The sequence below is a fragment of the Phoxinus phoxinus genome, assembly GCF_949152265.1.
Source record: "Phoxinus phoxinus genome assembly, chromosome: 16".
NCBI classification, from domain to species: Eukaryota; Metazoa; Chordata; class Actinopteri; order Cypriniformes; family Leuciscidae; genus Phoxinus; species Phoxinus phoxinus.
Window position 1 is genome coordinate 8,971,690 of NC_136891.1, and position 19,582 is coordinate 8,991,271.

The 19,582-nt window shown below is 38.9% G+C and overlaps 1 protein-coding gene across 2 annotated transcripts in view; it reads left to right on the plus strand.

The window, feature by feature from the left end:
• The first annotated feature begins 210 nt into the window (after positions 1–210).
• The window catches only part of hivep2a (HIVEP zinc finger 2a), a 73,447-nt gene continuing 54,075 nt past the window's right edge, over positions 211–19,582 (plus strand). Inside the window, exons 1-2 of one of the 2 annotated variants that reach the window (XM_079583531.1) lie at positions 211–363; positions 4,778–4,846. The gene's annotated coding sequence lies outside the window, so the exon portion shown is untranslated. Of the gene's footprint in view, positions 364–3,415; positions 4,339–4,777; positions 4,847–19,582 lie in introns of those variants that run through there. The other variant, XM_079583530.1, reaches the window with a different exon arrangement.

Here is a 19,582-nt window from a genome sequence, read left to right on the forward strand (position 1 = left end):
TACCCCCTCCCTCCCCCCCTGCAGCTCCACGGGGACGCGCGCTGGGGGATCCGATCCGATGACGTCACAATCACACTGACACACGCGCGCGCAGATTCTCTCCCTCTCTCCCGTTTCTATTCTGGGAAGCGACGCTAGGAATAACCCCGTGTTCCCCCCCCCCGGACTAACTCACTTTCATCTCTTCCTGAAGCAAAGACGCACCACATTGTACTCCAACACCTGGCGTTTGCAGCATTGTAGTTGTGTCACAATTCGAGTTTAACTGATATTTTGTGTCAGCCTGGAAGAGACAGTGGCGTTTGCATGAGGCGTTTGACACTCTTCTGGAATGTTGTGGGCGGATTTGAAAACGTTTTACCGGTAAGTGCTAGTACACCATGTTCTTAGTATGTCAGGGAGTGACAGTTATTATGAAAGCGTGATGAAGTAAAATGCCTTGCGGATGGCGGGTGTCCTCCGGACCGGTTATTGGGACATGTGGGGAATACCCAGTTTGCTTGGTTTGCAGATAGGGAATATTGCGTAATATTCTAAGGAATTTGCTCGGCTGGTGCGAAAAGCGAAATAAATCTCTATCTTAAGAGCGACTGTCATTGATGTTGAAGGGTCTGTGCTGTTTGTGTTGTTGTAGAGCGTTGGTTTTTTCAGCATGGGTAATGTTGTGATCTGTATTTTCATGTACACACCGCCAGTGCGCGTGTATGTGTATGAGCAGAAGAGAAGGTGGGTGGGACTTTGGCTCGTTCCGGGAATGTTCCATGACGCGTTCGCAGTCAGTGAAGGGCCCCTTTAGGGAGACTCTCGATGTGCGATTGTTGCTGAAGTCTGGTTGCACCTGCTATACAGGACCATGTTGTGATATGATAGAACCATTAGCCTATTATTATTGTTGTTGTTTAATGTGGCAATTCAAACATGCATTACATACAATGTTTTTAATTTACATGTAATTATAGAAGTAAAATAATTAAAGGGATGCTAAAGTAGGCTATATATGAAGACCTCTGATGCAAAAGCCTCTAAAAGCAACCTCTGTCAAAAATGAGACAATAATATTGAGTGAATGCTCTTCGCACATAGTATGCGCTCATCAAATAGGCCTACTTTCACTTCAAACTCACTAAATCCCAGCCTCAGCCCATTCAGAAATGCCGGTACTTGGGTAGAAACCTATACATAGCAGCCCGATAAAAATGTTTATATTAAACAAAAACTTTAGATGGACTTAGAGGCTTTTGCATCTGAAGTCTTCATATATATATATATATATATATATATATATTATATATATCATATATATATGTCCTCCTTACTCATAAATGCATTATATATATATATATGTGTGTGTGTGTGTGTGCGTGTGTGTGCGCGCGCACTGGGCAACGATTAATCGCGATTAATCACACCCAAAATAAAAGTTTGTGTCTACATAACATATGTGTGTGTAGCTACTGTCTGTAATTATTTTGTTTATATAAATACACACACATGTAGGCTATATATTTATGAAAAATGTGTTATTTATATATAACAATTCTAAATATATATATACTCTATATACATGCAAATATTTATTAAATATATACATGCATGTGTGTGTATTTATATACAATTATAAATAGTTATACACAGTACACACATATATTATGTAAACACAAACTTTTATTTTGGATGCAATTAATCGCGATTAATCGTTGCCTAGCACACACACACACACAGCCTTAATTTAAGACATTATATATTGTATATCCGGTAGGCATAGGCAGTAATGTTATGTAACAGCGAGACAGCATCATAGCAAGCGCAGAAGCAGGGTCAAGGGTGTAGCTAAGTATTTACAGCCCATCAGGCAAATTAGTTTATTTGACTATGCCAAACAGATGAGCCAGTGCCCTTTGCTCTGGCTTGATATACATGTCCAGGGTAAATGCATAAACACACCCACAGTATCTCTTCCTGACACTGACATATGATACATAAACATCATTTTGTTTTCCATCACCTGGGTTCTATCCATCAAGAAGCAACAGACAGAGTTGGAGGTTTGACAAATGTCCTTACGCATTTTTTCCACAACAGAATCAATCACATTGATTCCATGTTGAGCTTTGACACATCTAGGCTTTCTGGCAATTTGTTTGTAATAATTGTTTCTGCACTTTTAAAGGTAAACTGACCCACCTTTATGTCCTCACTTTAAACCCACACACACACACACACACACACACACACACACACACACACACACACACACACACACACACACACACACACACACACACACACACACACACACACACACACACACACACACACACACACATTTATGATTCACCTCTAGAAATGGCTTTCATTCCGTAATCCCAACATAAACAAATGGGTTCCTGGAATCAGAGAAGCATATTTATAGGCTTCAAATTCTTAAGTGCAAATTTTAATAAGCGTTCTTTGTGACTGTTCCTCTGTGCCATTGCATGCATTAAATGCAGAGAACCCTCAGCACAATTTTAGGAAGGCAAAGGTTACTCTTCTACACTAACTCAAACCACAGCAGTGTCAATTGTTACAGAGGGCACTGGTTTCATGTCTTTTAGAGCTCATACCATTTTGAGGGAACAAACACACTTTACAATTTAGCAGACTAATTTATCCAAAGCAGCTTTTGCATTCAATGAATTTATCTCAATATATCACAATACAAAAAACGCAACGTATCGTGGTTGACAACAATATGTACTGTGTATTCACCTAAAATGAAAGTTTAGACAGACTTAATTTAGCATCATACGGTTAACCCATTTGAGCTTCCATGTTAAAATATATTAATAAATTAAAAATGAAATGCATTATTTAGTAAAATACAATATTTGGGACAGAGTGTAAGCATATTTGTCTAACATAATTCCGTATTGTTAGCTAAGCAGAATCATAAATATTTAAATTCTGGACTGGAGTCACCACCATTGTCCTGTGCTTGAGGGAGAGAAAAAAACCCAAACCTTTGTATATTCCTGATAAAATACCAAATTTAGAATTTTTTATCACCAGTACTTTTTGTTAACTCTTATCATATTTTTTAGAAGTGAAAAGAAAAATATGTACAATTTGAACTCTATTTTGGCTTTGTTTGAGATCAGTATCATGCATCGAACCAAATTGTGACATGAATGTATTGTTACACCACTAATTTAAGTTAGGCCTAAACATTTAATCGGTTGAAGTGAACCCATGACCTTGGGGTTGTTTAAACTACAAGAAAACTGGCATGCACCAGTTGTGGTTAAATGCTGAATTGTGCAGTGAGCCACTGTTGTTTTCTGTTTGCATGATGATGGGAAGGATTTGTTCTCATGGTGCTGGTATGGAAGGAAACAGTTGAGGCGTATCACCGCTTACACAGTGTGACAGAATGGATGCCTGCATCTGGGCTGTGCTTATCCACCTGTTGCCTTAGGTTACATAATTGCATTTCTTGCTGAAAATACAAGGTTAAGAAGTAAGATAGCGATCTGGGGTGGCCACGTACTTGGGGCCGATTCCTTATCGAGGGCAATCAGAGATGAGTGATGTGTGGATGCGCTTCTTTTAATGTGGTTTTAATCTTCTAATAACAGTTTGTACAGCATATGCAGCCAACAATCACTATTTCATGGCAGTATTAAAACACTAGATCTAGCCCTCTAACTGGCATTGCAGTGTTAAATTGAATGTGGTTAGGATGCTGGGAAGAATCTGCATATGTGTGTTGTAATCCCGAGGTCGTCTTGAGAGTGTCAAGATGAGCCGGCGTCTGTGTTGACACCCCGCCAGAGTGAGAATGCTTCACGTGACGTCCTCGCTCACTTCAGCTGCACAACAGGAAATACTCACGGCCTCCCCTCCTTCCTGCTTTGAAAAAGAGGTAGTCTCTTGCTCGCGCTCACTCTCCTGCCCTTCTTTTCTTTCGTTTTCTGCAGCACCAGGGCAAGGCGAGACCTATTTTAATGCCTGCAGCCATTGCCCGTGTGCCTTCGCCGTGGTTGACGCCTCCTCCGGACCATCCGGCCAATCAGAGTGTAGCTGCTTACGCCGGAGAAACATGATCGTTTTTTTCACTCTTTTGCTCCTTTCTCTGAGCAAGTGAAGGTAGCAAGAGTGGGAGCAACCAAAGAGTGTGCGAAAGAGGAGGAGGGAGAGAGAGAGAGAGAGGGAGAGCGAGAAGGCTGCAGACAGCGGTAGGGAAATAGCTTCTCGCACAGAGCGTGAGCGAATGGTGATTGTACGGGCTTGCACGATTGCCACAGCAGAGAGGAAGGAGGTTTGGAGCCCCTGAGGATCTGAAGGATGCCATGTCAGGTGAGCAACTGACCTGGGCAGGGGGAGATAGTAGATAGGTAGATAGGAGCGGTGGAAAAAATTAGAATAAAAGTAAAGAAAAGCTGGTTGTGTTGTGGCTCGTGGTTTTGTGCTGCTTTGCTGCTTGTTTTTAACTCCTATATGGAGTCTGGCTGAAGTGACAGCTGGCTTGCGCACATTGGCAGGAGATCTGACCCATGCTGGACACATTCACACAAGTTTAGTGGCTAAAGGGAACAAGTTTTTAACCCACTGTCATACCTTTGCTGATAATGTGTAGTGTTAAAATACAAAATATCTTACCTGATTATAGATAACTCATGTACTAGATGATATGGCATAATGAATATTGCTGCACATATTTGTCGGTGTGTGTGTCGGTGTACTTTAATAAAAACCAGTGTTGCATGCACTAATGACATTATCTTTTTCTGAACAGGGTGTGTGAGGAGGGTGTGTACCTGGATTAGATTCCCGGGACCGTCAGGAGAAGAAAACCAAACACTGGGTACAGTATGTTTGAGATATGTTTAAGATACACTGTGCCAACAAACATGTCGATTTGCATGAATTAGCACAGGTGTTTATGCTATGCTTATAGCTGCATCAATCAGAAGTTCATAAAGTGGCGACGTCATCGGTTTCTGTGTATTTGGGAAAGCATCCCCTGAAACGCTCCTGTAAGGTTGTATTACTTGAAACCTATCACACTTTTTTAAACTGCAGTTTCCGAGCTTTGTTAATAGGACTGAATAATTAATGTGCAGGTAATTGAGTTGGGCTAATTATTCATTATAAGAATGATGAATATCATAGCAACAGACTGATTTAGGAAGTATTTCTCGGCTCTCATTATTTTCAGTCACTTTTGATGAACTTGTATTCAACTTTGTTCAGGGATGAGTTTAAAACAGAGAACGAATTAGTAGGACTAGAATCTGAAAGAGGAACTGAAAATAGAAAAAGTAGAATGCACTTTCTAATCTGTTCTAGAATTTAGTCATCTTCAGTGCATGCATTGTTTTAGCGGAGGTTTTTGAGGTAGGCCTGATAGACTGTATTTGTCCCGTTGTGTGCCACTCTTTGTATAGACCAGACCTCTTCTGTTTTTCTTTCTTTCAGTCTCCCTCGACCATATGCTCAGTATACAAAGAGCTGTTTGTGACTGTACATAGTTTTCACCATAAAAATAGATGTATAAAATGTTGATAACCATCAGGCAACACACACGCCTGCCAGTGGATCAACAAAATTGAGGCACCAGCTACACTGAGCAAATTGTACAAGAGTGTTTATAAAGGTAAATTGAACATGTGTTGGTTGTTTCAGGGTGTGGTGAAGTCATGTTGGTTATAGTGTGTGTTTGTCGACGTGAAGATCGGTGGTTAGCACCGGGCCGTAGGTAGTGTGTGAACTGTTGTGTCTGTCTGAACCGGAGTATTGTGGGTGGCGAATGTTGATCCATGCCTGAAGCAATCCAGTGATGTAACCACAGTTTGCTCGAGGCGGTGGAAAAGGCAAGCCGTTGGACTTTTCTGTTTGTGTTTAGTCTGTAAAGTTCAGGTTATGTTGAGCAACAATTTAAATAGTTTGATCGATAGGCTGAGAGGTTTTGTCATGCTGATGTCTATCACTGTGGGTTAAATGCCATTTGATTGTTCTTGACTCCAATTCGCTAGAAGTGTTGTGATGCTTTTTGCTGATTTGAGTTGATGGCAAAGGGCCCTCTGGTTATCATTCGCTGTGCTAATTGGAAAAACATGCGACACTGGAAGAAAGACAGCTGTACGACAGTAAGGCATTCATATGCCCTCTTCTGGCAAATGCTCCTACCCTTGTTTACCTCAGGGAGCGTGAGCGTTGTGGGCATTAAAAGGTCAAAAGGTCATTCTGCCATTCCTCTTTGAGTGAGGGGTTGGTTGGGTTATATTTGGGTCAAAATGATAAAGATGATTAGTGGAACTTTGGTATTGCTGCTTTTGAGTTTGGAAAATACTTGTTATGCTCTATAATGCAACCTGTTGAAGTGAATCATCATGCCAGATAATATGTTAACTTGAACATTGGTATGCTGAGTATGACTAGATATTGATAAATAGCTCCTGAGCTCTTTGATTCTATTTCTGTCATGACAACTCTCGGATTGATTGGCATGGTCATTTTATTATAGTTTTATTGCTGCTGCGGCAGAGCAAGTACAGGACTTGCTACTGCCATTACATACACGACATGCTGCTGTGAGCAAGTAAGCCATGCTGCTGCTGTACAATATAGCGTGCATGAATTACCCGTAGCAGATCTATACAGGTGGAGCTGGGGAAGGCGGGGGGTTTCTGAAAGCGCGCTGCACTGCTAAGGCAAATGCAACCCAAGTATTTGAAGGTTGAGCGTGCAGCTCACTGGCTACTGATATGACAGGAACCAATCAGCTGCACCCTATAACGATGTGATTATGAACAGGTGAGTAAAAGGACCTATTAGCCGGCACCATGTAGAGTTTCATGCCAGAACTTTGTATTTGATTCTGATTTTTTTATTCAGATTCTAATTTTATTTTATTCAGTGATGATTTTGCTCACAAATGAAAGAAACTCAATCTTCGTTAATGCTGTGAATTATATGGGGTGTTTCAGGTAGATTCAAGTCAGTAACTTGTCTTTTTGAACTCAAGTGATTAACCGGCTCAAGTGATTAATTTGTTTCGGGATTCAGGCTACATTGGTCATGCTGTTTTTTTCTGATTCACTAAAAAGTACCGACTCATAAGAGCCATTTGGTTGTGAATCAGACTACACCGGGTGGTCACCCGCGTTTCCATTACAGATTTGCGCAAATGTTTTGCGCTATTATCTAAATATCGATAAAAAACTATTGCGAACCATGAACGGTTGTCTTTCAATGACAATTGAATTGTCTTTCATGTTTTCCATGAAGGCAAAGTTGAACACCAAAATTTTAATTTGAACTGGCTACACCAACTGCTGCGCCAAAAAGTAAATATCGACAAATTTGCAGATTTTTGTTTAATTACTTTTTTCCCCTTTATTAAACATGTAAAATATTCACAAATTAATATGGAAAACATGTTTTCTAAGGCCAAATTAGAACCTGGAATTGACATTTTCCCGCAGTGCTGAATGAGAAGAGCCATTAATATTATTAAACTATTGTTTTCTAACTCGGCTAAAAACATCTCCATCTCTGCTGTTAAGCAGATGCGCTTTTAGAGAGAAATGCACCTTTCATACGGATTACTTAATCAGAACAAAATGTATTAGCTTTCGATTCGAATTTTTTCGTTTTAAAGTGGACATTTCAAGCTTTAGCCTATAGGCTATATTTTGTTTCAGTTCTCGCGCTCCAGTTCACGGAGATCATGAAAACTCACCTGATTGTTTTATTTTATTTTACAAAAGCACAACGTTTTCTTGTTATTGTTTACACAAATAAAAGTAGTTACAAATAATGTATTAGCCTATTATTTTCTGTATGACCAGAAATTATAGAGTATATTAAGTTGTTTCACTGTTAATAGGAAAATGCGTATTATGAATGACATTTGACGAATTGCATTGTTCCTTTTTTGGATAAAAGCGTCTTCTAAATATGTAGCCTAGTAAATGTTATAATAATGATGATAATTATTATTATTTGCGTACACGGACCCTAAACACACCACGTCTTCTAAGTTAGGTGACTGTAAATGCGCAAAAATTGTTTCCATTGCAGTTTTGCGAAATATTCCTTTTTCGAATTGCCTGAAAAACCACCTCATGCGGGCGTAAAAACTTTTTAGCGATAAACGAGAGTTTTTGCGAAATTGACGTGTTTCCATTGTGCGTATTTTCAATTCGCAATTTCAATTTGCGCAATTTGAAGGGTAATGGAAACGCGGCTAAGCCCTAGGACATCTCAATAGAAAGACGTTTTTAGTGTTGATATTTATACGTAGTCTTTTTATTTCAAATTTCCAGCACACTGTACATTTTATGATATAACTAATATTGTCTCTGGTGTTTTATGATGAAATTCTGACCCATTATTCAGCCCATTATTGTCATCAGCACGTTGTCTTTGGCATTTTTAGTGTGTGTTACTAAAATGACTTTTGGTGTAGTAAATAATGTATTTAGAAAATGCCTACATTTTTGTATACCGCTTGAACTTTTGACCAGCACGAGCATGAAGTCATTCACTAAGCTCAACAACAGTCCAGTAATAACAGCAATAAGTCAGCACTGAGTAATGCTTCTCACCTGCTCACCTTTTTCAGCTCAATGTGGCGATGGAGGATTTTGTTATGGATTTTATCGTTCATAAAATGGTCATGGTCAGGTCATTTCCTGACCTGTGTGTGTATAAGTAGATGTTTGTCCCTATAGTGCATGACACTTTTCACCCTATTAAGGGGCTGTCAGGTCAGGCATCTTACATCCCATGCAAAAAGGTCAAAGCTGCCAATGCAGTGACCACAGTCCTCTGGAGAGAGACATGCTTCCTGTCTTACAACTCTTTAATGTTAAGCCTCTGATTGCTGCCAACTCAGAGCGCAAGCTGTTTAAAATCTCTTTGAATGGTCGTCAGGTGTACATTCTGTCCCAAATAGGGAGAAAGCAATAAACAACTGAATGAAATTCTGCATGGAGAGTGACTCTGAGAGTGACTTTTTTTCTGTTCAAATCGCTGCAAAAACATTTGCAAGTTTCTTGTTTCAATTGTTTCTTGACATGCGATTTTTCTGTATTTTAAGGAATATTCCCTGTTTACTTCCATGTTGGGCTGCACAATTTGGGGTGCATACATTTTAGGGCTGCACGAAACTGGGAAAAACTGACATTGCGATATTCATATTTTCTGTCATATACGTAAATTTCAATATGAAAACAGATGACTTGAATAGCTCTATTTGGAAAGAATGAATCATTATAGAATGATTGAGGTGATTTTGTAGGGGAGTGAATCTGAAAATAAACTAATTACAAGCATTAGATAAATACAATAGAACAAAAATACAGTGCTTTATATTTTTTCAGGTCAAGTCTAACAGTATCCAATTACAGAATTTGAATAATCAAATAACACTGCACAGTCTGCACTGTATAAAGAAAATATAATTCATCTTTGTTAAAGCTACAAAAATGACACAGTCAGCAGCGGGTATATTAGGCTGCTGTCACTTTAAAAGCTAATGCACAAATCCAATACAATGATACGTATACATTTTCTTTTTCAATTGTTTACGTTCACATAAGCCATAGTACAGTATGTGACTGTGTTTACTAGTATGCTTGCAGAGGCTGGTATTTTAACATTATTGTGCTTGTGTCTGTTCAAGCTCAAACAGAAGTGGGTGAGAACGGAATTCTGTGTTCGCGTGCTGTCTACGGGGCTAAGTGTGTGTGCACAGAACATGGCGTGCAAGCTCAAAATGAGTTCGAAATCGCTTGAATGTTTAAACTGACAGAACCGTAAACATGTGCAAATGATAACCTTTCACTCTATGATGGTTAAAGTTTGCAATTAATCCGAGAATCACGTGCGTTTTAAACCGTGGTGCCTGGTCCGTACGGATCACAGATCAACTACGATTAGGGCTGTAAACGATTAATCGCGATTAATCGAATCCAAAATAAAAGTTTGTGTTTACATAATATATGTGTGTGTATTGTGTATAATTATTTTGTATATATAAATACACACACATGCATGTATATATTTAAGAAAAATTTGTTATTTATATATAAAAGTTTATATATGTAATATAAATCATATAAAAATATATATGCAGTATATAAATGCAAATAATTCTCAAATATATACATGCACCTGTGTGTATTTTTTATATATACAAAATAATTATACACAATACACACACATATATTATGTAAACGCAAACTTTTATTTTGGATTCGATTAATCGCGATTAATCGTTTACAGACCTACATCGCACATCCTGCGATGCGACAATCACGGATGCGCACATCGCAATATCGATGCTAAAATTATTTATTGTGCAGTCCTAAACAATCTATTTAATTAAATTGCAGATTATTGCGATTTCGGTTTTATTTTGGTTAGGCCTCCTCACAAGAACTCATATTCTTGCTTTTTTAAGATAATACATTTTATCACGGACCTCCATTTTTGTGGTACACAAAACATGATGGCACAAATGCTGTCGATTTGAGCCCAGCTAGTATTAAACCTTGAATTTTCTGGTATATGCTGGGAGACGTATGCACTATGAAATAAACTCAGACGTATTTCGTAGTACAGCATAATTTACCCAGATGCACTGCCTGTTTACAGTTCCTTTATGCTATCTGATATATTACTTAAATCCTTCCTTGATACATTTAGTCGTCCATTAGCCCTTAAGTGGAGGAGGTGGTCTATGAGCGATTGACTTAGTAAAACACACAGCACGGCAAAAACACTATGCCATGATGATTATACGAATATTTCCCTGTCAGCAGTTGCATGTAATATGCTAATGGAGGATCTTGCTCATCAGAAGAAACACAAACCTCCTTGATATACAACACTGATATGACTGCTTATGATATGAACAACAGCAGGGGTTCCAGGTCACGCCGACGGCTCGAGGTTGAGGAAAACGAGAGCTATTGGTCAGCCCGCCGCTTTTGTGTGAACCCCGATGAAGACAATGCACAAAAGCCCCCTAAAGCAGCAACACATACTTTGTTACTATGGGAACCTACCAGAACTGTGCTTTGTCCTTGATGGAATCAGATGGATAGAGAAGCTGTATTAGTGGAGCTTAGAAGAGAGAGGAACAGACAGAGAAAGAAGAAGAAAAAAAACAGGAAGCAGCGTGTGTGAGGATGAGGATGAACGGAGATACAGTACATCTTCCTTTGAGTGTATTTCAGCACGGTGGGGAGACTCTTGACCCTCAACCCTTGCTCTGATTGATCTGTCTGTATTGATTCAGTACATTAAGAATTTATTATGGTGGTAGACGTGTCACTAGATTACATGAGCTCTTTGCTGACTAATTAGGTAACAGTAAAAAAAGACAACAGTGTATCGGCGAAAGGTTCTACGCACACATACACATGTAAAGAATGAAGCACATGCCGCACAGGGACCAAAACCAGTCTCATCTTTCCCAAGCAGAACAATAGTATGTGCAGGTGTTTCATCTGATCAGAAATAGAGCACCCACCCACCCACACACACATACAGTTATTCAAAGACACACGGAAACTTGTACGTACGTATCAACGAGCACACACATACAGTCTCATTCACCTAAACCGTTTACGAGCAACCACGCACGGAGCGCACCTTTCTCTAACAGACAATGTTACATTAGATACAGTGTCTGTGGGTCGGAAAATAGGTTAACGGAGTTGTTACCCAAAAATTATTCACCCTCATTTCGTTCCAAACCTCTATGGCTATCTTGTCTTCCATGGAATGCAAAAGGAGATTCTTTTTTTTTTTTACTAATGTCTTAGTCACTCTCTGTTCAACTGAAAGGAATGAGGAGCTTTCGAGCTTCAAAAAAGCACCATAAATATCAGAAAATATCATAAATGTGGTCCTTACAACTTGTGTACTATATTCGAGAGTCTAGATTCTTTATGAGACTGAAATTTAAGTTGTTATTCACTAATTTGTCTTCCAATCCATTGGGTCTTCTACAAATGGATTATTGAGATAGTGAGTTCAATTTGAGAAAGTCTGATTCATGAACGAATCTGGTTTTGTGAACTGGATAAACCAATTAATTGAAAAATAGTTGATTCAAATTAGTCGTTTGATCAGTGATTTTTCTCTCATAAATTGTAGCATAATCTTGGGAGGATTTGAAGGTTTTTCAGTTAAAGTCCGCGTGAACCGGAAGTTGCAAACAAATTTTCTCCAGTGTTGTGACGTATTTCCAAGTGAAAGGGAATATTGGACAGAGGGGATGGTTTTAGTGTCAGCGCTCCTCCTCTCCATCTCTGCTCATAGCAGACTAACGGTTTGAGGGGAGTGGTTAAGCGTTTTCAACCCAAGCCGTCACACTGACGTCATCAGAAAAGGAACGCCATTCCAGACCGGAAGTAACTTTTCAGACTTTGATTAAAGATTACCACGGCAAATTATTTTTTTCTTTGTATTAACTTGCACGGATTAATTGTTCACCACAAGAATAGTAATATGCGCTAACAAAGTAAATAGGGTCAATTTAGATTTCATGTCGACTTTAATAACAATTTTCAAATAGCTCTTTACACAAATTGTATTGCTTTACTTGTTATGTAGCGCATTAGTCGTATGGACCACTTTTATGATTGTTCTAATTTTGGACCCCATTCACTTTTACTGTATTGAAAGAATATTTATAATTTATTAAAATGCCTTTTGTGTTGCAGTGAAAAAAGAAAAGGATACAGGGTGACATGAGTGTGCCTGAATGATGACAGGATTTTCTTTTTTTTGGGTGGACTATCCCTTTAAATAACTGTATTTTGGGCCCTGTTTTACTGCCAGGCTGTACAGTAGACATTCAGCACCGCACAGCCCCTCAGTTGTTCTATTCTTCCTCATGCCACTTCCAGATAACAGAGCATTTGAATTTGAATAGCCCAGGATTGGACAACAAGCGTGCGCGCTGCTGTTTCCTGTAGCCGGGCAGAGACAAGGCGAGCGGCGTGTGTCCGTAGGCAAAGCACATGGAAAGCAGCGAGAGAGTGAGCAGGAACTGTCCTGCCTTGCTCTCCCACACATCGCGCCGCACACTATATTCGGCGTGCTGGCAGAGAGCTGAAATACGCCCTCCTTTCGTTTCCTTCTCTTTGTCAATGCAAATCGCACACCGTCCAAAAGCTGCACAGCTGCAACGGAGCACGCTTCCTGTTTGACAAGGTGCATGCGTGAGCTTCTGCAGAGGTGGAGGGATGCGTGCTGGAGATGAAGCCGGGCCTGTGGTTTTCATGCCCACTCGGTTGCCACATGCAAGTGCGTGTGCGGGCGCTCAGCTGTCTCGATAAGGTCAGATGGCGATGCTGTTTCTGGCGTGGAATTGCATCACAACAAGAGACCCATTACATTTTGCGGCGGTTTCACGAGTTGAACTCCGGGTTCTAGTGATGCATATCTCCCTATCTCGCAGACTCCCCTGTGCACTGCTATCTCTCCCCGGATGTGTGTGGAGTCAAAGGCGGACAAAGAAGCACTTATATGACACCTCTTTGACTTAATCCTCTATTATTTAATCATGCTTAATCTATTAACCCAGGATTTGCAGATGACCAGCAGAATGCGTCGCTAATTTGCATGAAAATCCATCATTAGATTACTAACATCATTACATTACTAATACCCAGTATGCAGATTACTAGATAGATGATAGCACCGGATGGCAATGAAATCAGAGACTGTGTAGATAATTGTTTTATTTCTTCACACATTCAGTTTTAAACAGGTCATGACATGGATTATATTTATTTTTTTGAATATGTCCATTGAGGTTCACTTATAATGTTAATACAGTTTGTTTTTGCGCATCAAAACAAATACATATCTGGAAAAATGACCCTCTGTCTGGAATAAACCCTTTTTAAGGCTTTCAGTATCCGGTCACTGTTATGATATGCTAACGTCATTGAATTGAAAAAATTATTAACACGCACTCGCTATTGCACATGAGAATATAATTATCCATATAATATAATGAGGATGTTGTTGTAAATATGCAGGATATTGTAATGGTTAAAATACCTCTTATATGTCAAAGGTTTAGGAAAATTGTATTTCTCACGTCATGAACACAGTTGGTTTACTTTATGTACCTTTATGTAGGTACTTTAAGATCCCAGGCTTCTTTAATTTTTACTCTTTATCTCAATTTTTGTTGTTGTTGTTGTTGTTGTTGTTGTTGATCACAAATTCCTGGATGGAGGAATAAGTTTATGTATATCATATACTCGCTAATAGATGAATCGGCTGTTATTATTGCTCATTATAATGACTTTTTGGCAGTGGTTTGTTAGAAAGCTGGAGAAAATAGGAAACCCTGATTGGGGGTTATTCAAGGAGAGCTCTGTTTTCACTCTCTCTGTTCCTGTGGTGCTCGTTGAGCAGGTGGTGAGCTGAGCTCGGTAGGATTGGTTGGCAGAGGCTGTTCGTTGAGTTGGTGAGGTGGCAGCTGCGTTGAGCACCGAGCAAAAAGTAGCGCTTTCCTCCCTCCCCGCCTCACTTTCAGCACACCCACGTGCCACCCGCATGCAGAAAAGAGCTGCTCTCGCCCCACTCTCGCTGCGACGGGATGAGGGTGTAGCGAGGGGGCGGTGGTGTTGCAATCAGTGCAACGGAGTAATGAGGAAAGATTTCAGTATAGATCAGTCTTTCATTAAAACGTTTTTTTTTTTTTTGTCAATGATAACGAAGACATAAAAACTGCACATTTTAATTACACAATTTAATTAAAACCTATTGTTTGCAAAAATATAAAAAATACTAGATAATAACAATGCACTGATATATTTATATATATTTTGTTTAATTTGTTTGTTTTTGTAAACTAAAGCATTATTTTTCTATTTTTCCAATTTGATGCAGTGTTATTTTAATATGATTTATATATTATTATAGTATTTGTTAATCATTTGAATTTATCTTTTATATTTCCATTTTTTTGTTTACCAAGTTTTTTTTTGTTTTTATTAGTTATTTTTTTTTACAATTCTATAACTTTATTTATAATTAAGTTTTAGTTTGAGTAATTTTGGTATTTTAGTTAGTTGCAAGGCTACATTTCTATTTCAATGAAGGACAATTTTTTTTGATAGTTTTGGTTTTAGTTAACAATAACAATACTGATTAGATGCCTTTTTAGTGTAAAATAAATGATTATAATATATCATACAAATATGGACTAGATTTAAACATTGTCTTTAAATCTAGTCAATATTTTTGTCATATTATAATCATTTATTTTGACAAGATTTAAAGACAAAAACTTAAACAAAATCTAAAAAGGACCAATGCTATGCTATTTAATCCAGGGGTAATTGTTTGCCTTTTTGATTGTTTTTAGTATCTACGCACTATCTAGTCATTGTTTTGCTAATTTTTTCAGTCTTCATATATAAGATTTACTTCCTATCTCTATCATATATTTTTGTTCACTGGTGCAACAGCAATCTCATCTATCTCCTCTTTTTGGAGGTGACCTCCTAAGTAGACGTGGAGTATTTTCCCCCATTGTGTGATATAAGGCAGGTAATCCCTAATGTATGTCATCTGTCATCAAGCACTCTTGCATATGGAGGATTTGGCTGGTGATGAGGGGGTAGGCCACCCCCCTGCCCGGACGATAAGTGCCCTGCTGGGAATGGAGCACCTCCGACACTGGCCTGTTGGCTCAACTTCCCAGGTCAATAATCCAACATTCTGTCATTAGCAGTCCCACGCTGTTCCTCAGCAGCTGTCCTTCACACTTGATAGCAGTACATTGAAGTGCTTATTAAACAGAGCAAAGGCTGGACAGTGTGCTTCTATTGACATAAATGAGTGGCGGATGACACTCAGCCTCTCTGCAATCAGGAAGGGTGCTTGCGATTAATTAGCGGTTGTCTCTTCAGTGGAAGATGCAGCCAAGAGGGCACCTAAGATGTTTGTCAGGAGACTAACAACAGCACACATGGGAATCAAGAAGCTGTTACTTAATTCTGCGTCAAACTAAATTCCTAGGTTTGTGTGAGATAAACAGAATCTGATAACCAACAACAACATCAAATTGAGATATACAAATGCGCTATACAAATAAATGTGAATTGAAGTGAATATATTTAAGGCCAATTGCATTCATGCCACCTCTAAAGAAAAGTCCTTTTAATATGATTTTTGAAATGACATTTGGCAATGGGAACGCGTTTCTTTTTTCCAATTATTTATAGCTTAAAAGTACTAAAATAATTGTTAATGGTATCAAGGAGACATAATCGTTAAGAGGAATCGGAACTGGAATCACTAAATAAACCCTTTTTATTGTACAGTATAAGAAATGAGCCACTCTATTTTTTCAATAGCCATTGAAAAAAACACACATTGGTTGGCCACAATTGGACATCTGTTATCCGTCAATGGGTTTAATTACGTTAATGAAGTTTTACGAGGTGAGAGACAGAAAAGAACAATCTTGGATGTACAGTACACATGTGGTTCTGATCTTTAGGCATTTGTGATGGAGCACATGATAACTATGAATCTGGATCTGTGTTGAATTAATAATCCCTATCTTGCCCTCCTCGTAGCTTTTGACTGATCCATGCAGGATTGCCAACGTTTTATATACTCAGGAGTGTTTGTTTTGTTTCCTAATGAGACATATTGTCATGACATGGCCTCTAATAATTTGTTGTTCTTCCTTGCTAAATAAGAAAACCTCTGGACTCTTTGGACTACCCAATAGACTGCTTGGAATGTTTTTATTAAAACTGCCATCTTCACATAGTCTGGTGATGAATGGCCTGCTAAATCTTTCCCTTGCTCCAATTTACTGCAGGGATTAATAGACGCCAAAGTTTAATTACGGCATGCGAGCGGAGACATATTAAAGCTCTTTGTTCTCGCTGTACATGAAAGGTGATTACAGGTAGTACAGATCTATGTATCACTGCCTTGGATATACACCTTAGTAAGTCACCTTTACTAATACTCAAAATGCCGGTTATTTTGGGTATATCAGTTGATTTGGTTGTGATTAGGTTTTAAATGCCAGTAAATTGATTTACTGTATGTGTTAACATTTCTCTGATATTATTGAGTATGTATACAGAGAGGGCTACTTAGTCTTGATGTAATCTCCTCGTTTCCCATCTTTGCTGTTATTTCGTAGGCATTGTATTGGTATACAGCCTTGTTTTTTACCTGTTGAGGTAGGTTCTGGCTAAGGAAACTCGCACAGTTAAGGGAGGGAGATACAGACGTTATGAATCAAAGCTAGCAAAGTGCTGACAGAACCAACGACTTATTACTCACCTGACGTCTCTGTCACAGAATGTCTTTTTCCACCAAAACAGTCCCTCCAGACAAGTTGGAAAGAGATGTTGGAAACAACAGCATCATGGGATTGGGTTTTTCTAATGTGCCTCACAAATTAACTTGTATATTTGTCTCTAGCTAGACAAAAACGTTATGACATTTCATATATTTGTACTCTAAATCAGGGCTGTAATGACCATATGGCCAAATTGTCCCCCTCAAATCCATCATGCATCGCTCTGTTTGACAAAAAGTTTCAAAAGTTACATTTTTAGGCTGGTCTGCCTCAGTGGTCTAACACTCGTCAATATCAAAATGACTGAGATGGTCAATCCATTTAAAGAAGGCGGGATTTACTGCTCATAGAAGCCGAATATGAATTACAGCATGATTTAGTTTTAATGGAGGTAAGATGTAAGTTGCTAAATATTTAATATTCAACAACTGTTTTATAGAAATGTTAAAATGACCAAGAGTATACATGCAACACTACTCAGCGTTTTTGTCAAATTTCACTGTTTTGAAATTAAACTATATAATTTATGTGATTCATTAATTCATAACAGAATGTGAAGAGACAAAACGCATTAACAGGGCTGTTTTTGGCACATCAAGCATACGATTATGAGTGAATGTGTGCATGTTTAAATAAAAATATGATTTCAAGTTCAAACTGATTGTAGTTCTTTTGCTGTTCTTATTTATTTTTCTTTATTACCTTAAAGGGATAGTTCACCTCTTCAACTCTGAACACAAATGAAGATCTTTTTGATGAAAGCTGAGAGCTCTCTGTCCCTCCACAGACAGCTACGCAACTACCACTGACACTTCAAAAAGTTTATAAAGGGATCATAAAACTAATCCATATGAATCGAGCGGTTTAGTCCAACATTTTCTGAAGAGACATGATCGCTTTATATGATGAACATATTGAGTTCATCAACTCACACATCAGTTGTGGTAAACGGAAGCTCAAGCATGTTCACTTGACGTGCGAGAACCAATGAGGTTCATTCTCGTGTTACGCAGCACGTTTGAGCTTCTGCTAGAGGTTTGTTGTCACGCATCAAGCAGGTTCGGTTGAGCTTCTGTTTATGTTTGCTGATCAATGTTTATATGTGAATAAAAGCCTAAATTAATTCTGTTCATCATATAAAGCGATCGAGTCTCTTTTCGGAAAATTTGGACTTAACCGTTCGATTCATATGGATTAGTTTTACGATCTCTTTATGAACTTTTTGAAGCATCAAATTGTTCGTTGTGTAGCTGTTTATAGAGAGACATAAAGCTCTCAGATTCAATCAAAAAGATCTTCATTTGTGTTCCGAAGATGAACGAAAGTCTTATGGGTTTGGAACGAAATGAGAACTAATGACAGATTTTTCAGTTTTGGGTGAACTATACCTTTAAATCCATTTTTAAATTTATCCCCCCCCCCTTCATCCCCTCCAATGTTCAAAACATGTTTACGGCCTTGCTCTAAAATAAATCACTGTATATTTTGAGTGAAAAATGTAACAAAACTGAAGTAGCAAAACTTTTGGTGTGCTGCCCAGCGTGTTTCTGAGGCATTTAGATGCATGCGGGCTACTGATGTACATGCCTTTGAGTCTTTGCATTTGATTTGTGTTAAGCTCCTCTTCATCACAGGAGGACGGAGGAAGGGACGGAAGGACCGCCACTCCTCCTCCTTTGAGCCCGGATCCCTTGATCAGCACATTCAGAGGCTTTACAGCCGCCTGCACCACCAAACACGCAACCGCTCGACGTACAGTATGTGTGGCGCACGCCGCTTCAAAGTCCCGAGCTGTCTGCCTAGGAGCATTGATCCCAGTCTCTATGAAAAAAACACACAAAAAAAACACTGACAATATTAGCAAAAGAGAGAGCCCTCAACTTGACGTGTGTCGAAACATGCCCTGCTTTGAGAGCCCACTGAGCAAGCTGGGAGTCTTGAATAAGACGTGTGAGGGGGGTAACTACGCTTCATGTCATGCTTTTTTAAGCGCTTTTGGCTGTGAATGACTGTTTCTTCATGCGGCGGAAGAAACGGTGGCTTTTTTTTTTAGCTTGAGCGACATGTTCAACCAGCTTGTCTGGGCCGTCGAGTGACAGGAAGCATTGCAAGCAGAGATATTATTATTACGCTGACAGCCGAAACAAAACAAAAAGCAACATCATTAGATGTCTTACCAGATGTGTGAAGTTTGTGATGAGATAAAATAGGCCGGTGCTATCATTA